This window comes from Vidua chalybeata, chromosome 11 (assembly GCF_026979565.1).
Source record: "Vidua chalybeata isolate OUT-0048 chromosome 11, bVidCha1 merged haplotype, whole genome shotgun sequence".
NCBI classification, from domain to species: Eukaryota; Metazoa; Chordata; class Aves; order Passeriformes; family Viduidae; genus Vidua; species Vidua chalybeata.
In genome coordinates this window covers 1,822,036-1,829,907 of record NC_071540.1, presented here as the reverse complement: position 1 = coordinate 1,829,907, position 7,872 = coordinate 1,822,036, and the positions used below count along the sequence as shown (strand labels likewise).

The 7,872-nt window shown below is 41.7% G+C and overlaps 1 protein-coding gene across 1 annotated transcript in view; it reads left to right on the top strand.

Moving 5' to 3' along the window:
• Positions 1-296: 296 nt before the first annotated feature.
• LOC128793524 (uncharacterized) overlaps positions 297-7,872 on the top strand; it is a 64,599-nt gene continuing 57,023 nt past the window's right edge. The window contains exon 1 of the mRNA XM_053952785.1: positions 297-313. The gene's annotated coding sequence lies outside the window, so the exon portion shown is untranslated. The remainder of the gene's footprint in view (positions 314-7,872) is intronic.

Sequence of the window (7,872 nt, the reverse complement as noted above, 5' to 3'; positions counted from 1 at the left end):
ATGGTGATTGGCAGCTTTGATCAGAGACAGCCACAGAATAGTGTTTTATGGATGGGTATTACTGCATTCAAACCACCAACATGGAAGGCAAGATACACCACGGAGACTTTCATATAGAATAAGCCAAATTTACTTCTTTTGTACTTTCTGAGTATTTTACATTCTTTCCTCGCTCCTTTTGCTGAGACTTGTCTTTATCAATGTTGTGTGTGTATGCCTAAAATATTTAGGCTACGTATTGTTTTTAACCTCTTCTTTTTATTAGCATTGTCTATGATGTAAATCAACAGATTCTTTGCCAGAGGGGAAAAAAGTTTGTAAATGCACAGAGACCAGAGGAAAAAGACCAGCATGCAAGAAGTACTTCAGTAATTTTGAAATGAGGATGACAAATTTATTTTTTCAGGTTGGTGCATTATTTTCTATTACTTTCTTATCCTTAATCAGTCCTGGCTTACACTACCCATAGTGTAATTAAGATCACTAATTTAATCTAAAATAGATTTTTAAAAGTCAGTTTGTGCTTTCAGCTCGAATTTTACACACACAGCAAGTCAGCTGAATGTGAGGTGGTAGTTTTGAACTGTGTGCAGAGGATTTTTGCTACAGTTTCCATGTCTTCTGAGCTTCATAAATACTAAAAATCTGCTCGGACAGACTGCCCATTCACACTTGCTTGGTTTTGAGGAATGGTGTTTGTTTCCATGGAGGTTGAGGGTTTGGGGGTATTTTTAGTTTTTGGAGAAGGGACCAAAATTGTAATAAGGCACAATTCAAAAGATACAGTGATTTTGAGCTTCAGGTTTCCTTTTTCTGACTTCAGAATACTCTAGTTTAGGTAGTCTAATTTTGCCACAAAATTAATCTACATAGGTACATCAGAAATTTTCAGTTTTAGGGAAGTGAAAGAATGATTTCTAAAATAAGAGTCTAGAACACAGAAGGAAAGACAGACATCCTCTTGAAGTTATGCAAGTTATGTGCATTAACAGTAGAAATGACAAGCACAAGAAACACCAAAAAAAAAAGTAATTTTAGGTACTGCCTGTGTCCTTCCCATTAGGGTGGTATAAGTGAGTCTATAAAAGCATTTGCAGTTTTGTGTAAATCCAGCAGCCACCCTGATCACCACAATTTCTCAAAGTTGAAGGTATCTCTTTAAATAGCCCTCTCAAACGATCGAATTCTTGGCATAACTAGATGAATTTTGCAATGCTGGGTGTGAACAAAACACCTCATGTCAAATACATTTCACTCTTCCATAGTGAGGAGGAGGAAGCAGGACTTCCCCAAGACCTGCTCACACCCTGTGGCTGAGTCTGAGCTCAGAGCTGGGCACTGCCAGGGCTCACATCTGTTTCTAGCATGGTCTGATCTCAGCAAACTTTCTCACTCCACTGAGTGTCCTTTCTGCCCTTTATTCCTTTCTCAGGCATTTACAATATATGTATTTTCTTTTATGCTTTGTGTGAAGAGAGGTGAGAGAACTGGGATTGTTCACCTGGACAGGAGAAGCTTTGGGGTAAGCTCACTGTGGCCTTGCAGGGCCTGAAGGAGCTGCAGGAAAGATGGAGAGAGAGAATTGCCAAGGGATAGAGGGACAGGACCCAGGGAATGGCTCCCAGTGCCAGAGGGCAGGGCTGGATGGGATATTGGGAATTAGGAATTGTTCCCTGTGAGGGTGGGCAGGCCCTGGCACAGGGTGCCCAGAGCAGCTGTGGCTGCCTCTGGATCCCTGGCAGTGCCTAAGACCAGGCTGGACACTGGGGCTGGGAGCAGCCTGGGACAGTGGAAGGTGTCCCTGCCCATGGCAGGGGGTGGCACTGGATGGGATTTAAGGTCCCTCCCAACACAAACCCTTCTGTGATTTTATGATAATGTAATTCTTAAATATCAAATGTCATATCCTAGAAAAATATCCTCCAGCTCCCCCTCATTGCCTGATGGGTCTCAGGGTGTTCACCCTGCACAATGAGCTTTGTTCCTCAGTGAGGAAAGAAGAAATCAAGACATTACTTAGGGTATTATTTAATGATAATAAAGCTGACTGCTTGGGCATCCAGCCGTGTTTGAAATGTGCCAAAAAGGGAGGAATTAGAGCAAAGTCTTCAAGCATGCCCAGCTCCAGAGCTCCAGTTCTGGGAAGCACTCTGTGCTCAGAATTATCACTTCCCACAGGAATTAGTTGTGGCCTGATGCAGTGAGTCTTTACTCTTCCTTGAGGGTAGATAGTTTAGAGGATTTATGCATTTTCCAATAGCAATCCTGCTTGAGACAGTGAAGTAGAGTCACTCATCCATAAATTTACCTTGCCACTTCAGCACTAAGTGTTGATACCGAAGACATATCTGCCTCTTACATATGAAGAAGACTGGCAGTGGTTAATAAGACCTTAATTGCATGCAAGCCTCACGTGGAGATAGCTCAGAATAGCAGAAGGTACCAGAAATCATTTGTTTATCCCATTGTATACACTTTATTTTCCTTGGCATTAACTGCCCTTATTTTTTCTTCTTTCTCTCCTTCCAGTATATGTGCCTTGAATCTCTTTTCCAGATGGTTTCTATCACCCTTATGTTGTTTAAAGGTTCAGAACCAATTAGCTAAGGCTTTGCTTTCATTTCACCAGCTCAAAATTTCTGTATATCTGATCACATTGTTCCAGCTGTGATCCTAATGAGCTAGAATTTCTCATTTTGGGAGCCCCTAAATTCTGTTTATAGTCTTTTCCAACAATGAATTCATCTGTTCAGAAAACAAGGTTGGACTGTGCTCAAAAATAACTTATAATGAGCCATGTCAGCAAATACCAGATAAAGGTAGTGCTGAAAGAGGGAAATGAATACTTCAAGCTCATTTATGATTTATGAGTTCAGGGTTGAAATGGAAGTGGCACATAATAATGAACAATGGAAATATCTCTTGTTTGGAAAGTGCAGGTGAATAGAACTTTGGGCTTGAATAGGTTATTAATAGGTTATTGATCCAATCTATTTCTGCTACAAAAAAAAAAAAAAAAAAGAGACCAAAGTTCAAAAACTGGTCAGCAATAAACAAAAATATACTCCATCAGCCTATAGCCAAAATAGAGATCAGCCATATGCACAGCCATAAAAATAGAGACCCTTAAGCATCAGTCATGGGTATTTCACACTTAAAACCACACTGCACATGCAGGTACAGTGTGCACATCCAGGGGGTCCCACTCTTACTCCTCCCAAGTTTTCCAAGGAGAGGTCAATTGACTCTGAACAAAGTCCCAGGGTGTCGTGGTAGTGAAAATTTGTGTCCTCAAGGGAGAGCACAACACTGCATTTCCTATTCCAGGCCAAGGAATCAAAATTTCAGTGAGTTTTTGGAGGTGGACATTTGCTTTGCTTCTACTTTCCCAGTAGAATTGTCCTATTGACCACGAGGTCTGACTTCTGTGCAATGCCTACATCACTGGCATGTTTGGTTTAAATTCTACACCACCCGGGGAACCAGAGCCAGCCTTTGCTGTGCTCCCAAGAAACACGTCAGAAATACAGTCATGCCTCTCAGCTCATGGCAAAGTCCTTAGAGCAGCTAAAATGTCATCAACTTGAGAAAACCACCTTTGGCAAAAATAAAAGTTTAAATGGATGCATATTCATACCTCTCCTTTTTCTTCACAGAGCATAAAAAATCATATTTTCATCACAAAAATGCATTTATAGCGGGAGGATCCTGGTGCTCATGGCTGCCCAGGATCCCAGCTTGCCTCCAGGTCTTGTTCTTCCTCTGTAGATCACATGATGTGTCTAGCGACACTTACACAAAAAATAATGTATATACAGCTGCAGCAATCAGGTGGTGTGGTGAATAGTACAGCCTGTTCAAATTGATTTAGTAATTTTGTTATATTTTAACTAGATATGTGGGATCCTGCCACAATTTGCAATTTTCACAAGACATAATTGCAAAATACAACTCAAGGAGAGCTGTTTGATTACAGCTGTTGTTTGCTGGGTACCACGTGGGTATTTTGCAATAAGGACATAAAATATGAACAGGTTCACCTGTTGCTACATTTCCTGGGTTACATTCTTCCTCTTGCTCTAGTTAACATCAGAACTTTACAATTCCTGACCTCTTCAAAAAGTGTGTAAAAAAGCAATAGAAAATTCATACACTGAGCTGGAAAGGCGATCAATTACATCCATAACTGGAAAGTTTTTGAACTCTCTCAGCAACAGAAGTTTCGTGGGAGATTGTTTTCATCAGAAGGATGAATAAAAGATGAGTTGGCAGGTGAATCAAATAGAAATATTTATTACTAGCATGCACTGAGAATGACACTAGAATGCCTCTAAAAGCCTGACTGGGGAAAAAAACATAAATGAAAAAGCCATTTAAAAATTAACTCTCACTCCAGAAAAGGAAACTAAGATAACCAGATAAACAAGCACACCATATGATTAAAAAAACATACAAAAATTGAAGTCAAAACAAAATTGAAGCCAAAATGAAACTGAAGCCCCTTTTCCTTTATGTCACATGGTCATAGAAGGGCAACAATGTCCCATTGTTTCTGTGGGTTTTACAGTTTTTTTGGGGTTTTCACCACAGAAACTCAGATTATTGGCCAGTGCCATCTGTTCTACTGCAGCCAAAGATTTCAGAGACAGAGGGCTCACCACAAAGTCATAATAAAAATAAAGAAATTCCTTCTTCAGCAGTGTTAGGGTTTTACTAGTATTGCCATAGTTCCAATAATAGAGCAATTATCTCTTATTCCTAAACTGAACTCTGCAAGTGTGCCTGCTTTGGGAATTCACAGGGGATTTCACAGCATGGCACATCAGAATTAGGGCTGGGTGCACTGATTTTATTTGTTTTACATATGCTTCCAAACAGTCAGAAATAACTGTTCCAGGATGATGCATCATTAGCCCCAACCCTGGAAGATTTTAATCATGACCTATTATTTCCTCTGAAAATCTGGCCAGATGACCGGATTTCACTTCTAATAGAGTGAGAGCACAGAAAAATCTGGTTAGCAAAGACTCCAAACGGGTTTGAGATCAGAACCCACAACTTTGCCCTGCTCCACCACTGCCCAGCATCTTAATCCTTCAGTTGAGTTCCACTTATTGTCTGGTTATTTTATTTTCATGGTAAGTGGTTAGAAACAGACTCAAACAAATCCCAGGCTGAAGTTTGGGATTACACAAAAGGTGAAGTTGGTTTAAGATGATGATGCATTACTTTTATCAAATAACAATGAGGACAAAGTTATTCCTCTGTCCCCCAGCACTTCAGATGGGGGTTACTTGCTGTGTTTATTCTGCATTGCTGTGACAGCAGTAAACAGTGGGAGAAGCTTTCTATGGAATTGTGGATTTTTCACATGTGCACCTGACTGAAACCACATCTGGTCACACTTTGGAATTCCCTCACCCTCCTCTATGGAAGAAAATCATGTCTCCCTTCTCATATTGCTCTAAAATTACAACGTTGCCCCTTTTTCTTGATGCAGTTGCTTGGAACAATAATCAGAAGATGTGATACCATGGAGTAACAGAAATAGGAGAGGGAGAGGCATGTGGGAAATGTGACGGCAGGAATACACAGAAAATGCAAGTTTTGGTAAGTTGCACCCAGTGCAGGCAACTATGTCCAGAAAAAAAGAACTGGAGATAAAAGTAAGGGTAAAGGGTGGGGAAACCCTCATCTTACTCAAGAATGCCAGCTGACAACGAGGCTGGAACAAGACATCTCTGTGAACACCCAGACTAACAGCGCATCCCCATTCGTCCAGGAGCATTCCAATGCAATTCCAAGACTAGATATTTGTCCAAATGAAATTGTTTTAACCTAAGCCACAGCGTGGCCCTGGGGCAGCGTGGCTGCAGCTGGAGCTGCACAGCAGCAGGAGGAGACACCGGGGGTGTGGCTGAGCAAACACTTCCCCGGCTCTGGAAGCATCTTTTCCTCTTGTGCAACTGCAGCCTGTCCAGGAAGCTCAGGCAGGTGTGTCCTGGCTTCACTTGCATGTTCTCGTACCCCACAGTGCCAGGACAAGGAGATCGTTCCACAAAGCTTAACCCCTGAGGGTACATGGGCCATTCAAACTTGGTCTTGAAAAAAAGTTAATCAAACTCTTGCTCAGATTACCCCATTCAAAAGTTTGAAGTACTAATAAATCACACATAATTTTTAAGATGTGTGTAGGTGGTTGGTGGTTTTTTTTCTATTTTCAAGAGTATCTGAAATTTATGTTATGAAAAGTAAGAGTGAGGAGAGACTGGTCACAGCACAGCAATCCCTTTGCAAAACTCAGGTGACATCGTCTGGCCAAGCCCGGCTCTGCAGGTACCAAAGCAGGGATTATCCAGTAATGCACTGAAATGGGAATTCTGCTTGTTAAGAAAATCAACACAGAACTGTGGAGTGTGAATTTGTTCTGTGAGAGCCACCTCAAAGCAACCAAGTCCATTTCAGAGGGGACAAACCAAAGCAACTGAGCACAAATAAAGAGGAGCATGCCCAAGGCTCCACCCTGGGAGCTCAGAACCCTCTGCCCTGGCAGCAGAACGCTGGCTCCTAAAGCACTGCAGTTGCCTACAGGCAGGAAGAACTTCCACAGGGAGAGCCTCTGGGCTGGTCTGGGAGAAGTGCAAAGCCAGAGTCTGAACTCACCTACACACACACACACACCCACACCCACACACACCCGAACAAGTGTCTACAGGATTGGCTCCAAAATTTCAGCAGGGAGGCATAGGAAGTGTGCTTTATGACCCATTCATCTGCTGCCCATAAAATTTTAAACAGTGCCTGATGATAACAGTTTCCCCTTCTGCACTGCCTAATTTAAAAAAAAAAAAAACAACTCATCAAGCCATGCAGTTTTTTCTCTTTAAGAAAAGTGCCAGATAAGTTCCCTTAACCCAAATAAAAACCATAATTATTCTTCCCTGTCCCAGCTGCTGGCTCCCAGACACCTTTTTCCTTGAGGAAGTTAAAGAGCTTCAGTCACAGCATCCCCAGTGCCTGACGCCCAGCTCCAGCAGAGGTGCCCTGTGTGCCCTGTGGTGCTGTGATGTCCCTGAGCCACGAGCACAGAAATGATCTCAGCTGACAAAACAGAGATCCAACAGGAGCAGTGTGATCCAGTCCTTCAGGATAAACACAAGGATCTTCTAAAATGGCAAGAGTTCTACTGGACAGTGACAATTTGAAGGTCAATGTCCTCACCACAGATACAAGAAGGGAAAACAATTTTTCATGTCACACCACACTTTGTAACCCCAAGAGAAATTGACACCTGGGATTCTTCCCTTTCTACTTTCTATGGAAGTCCTCAGCCTGTGGATGTACAGAGCACACACACATTGTGACAAACTGACACCTGACAAAACCCCCAGGTGTGCACAGCTCTGCCTCTGGTTCTCATTACAACTACAGCCCTGAACAGAGAACCTCTGCTCAACTTAATATCAAAAAACTCCTCCTCAGTTTTAGACAATATCTTCTGGAAGAAATCAGTCCCAAACAATTTTCTTTTCTTTTTACCTCTCCAAGAACAGATAAATACTCAGAATTAAAGGGAATAAAGTTAAGCCTCAAAGACTAAGTACATGAACACTTGCCTTGCTACTGGTCTATTGCAATTCAAGGGTTTATTATTTTTGTAGGTGTTGTAGGGGGTTTTGCATTATTTTAAGACAATTACAACATTTTGAATGTTACAGTGATGCTTTAACTGCTGATGAACATGTACATACCAAAGTTACAATAGCTTTCTCTAAGTGTCAAATTAACTGAAGCCCAGTTTGGATATTTTGGCCAGTGAACTCATGTCCCCTGTGCTACCTGGTCAATTTAATGGAATAGTGTCAGGATGCC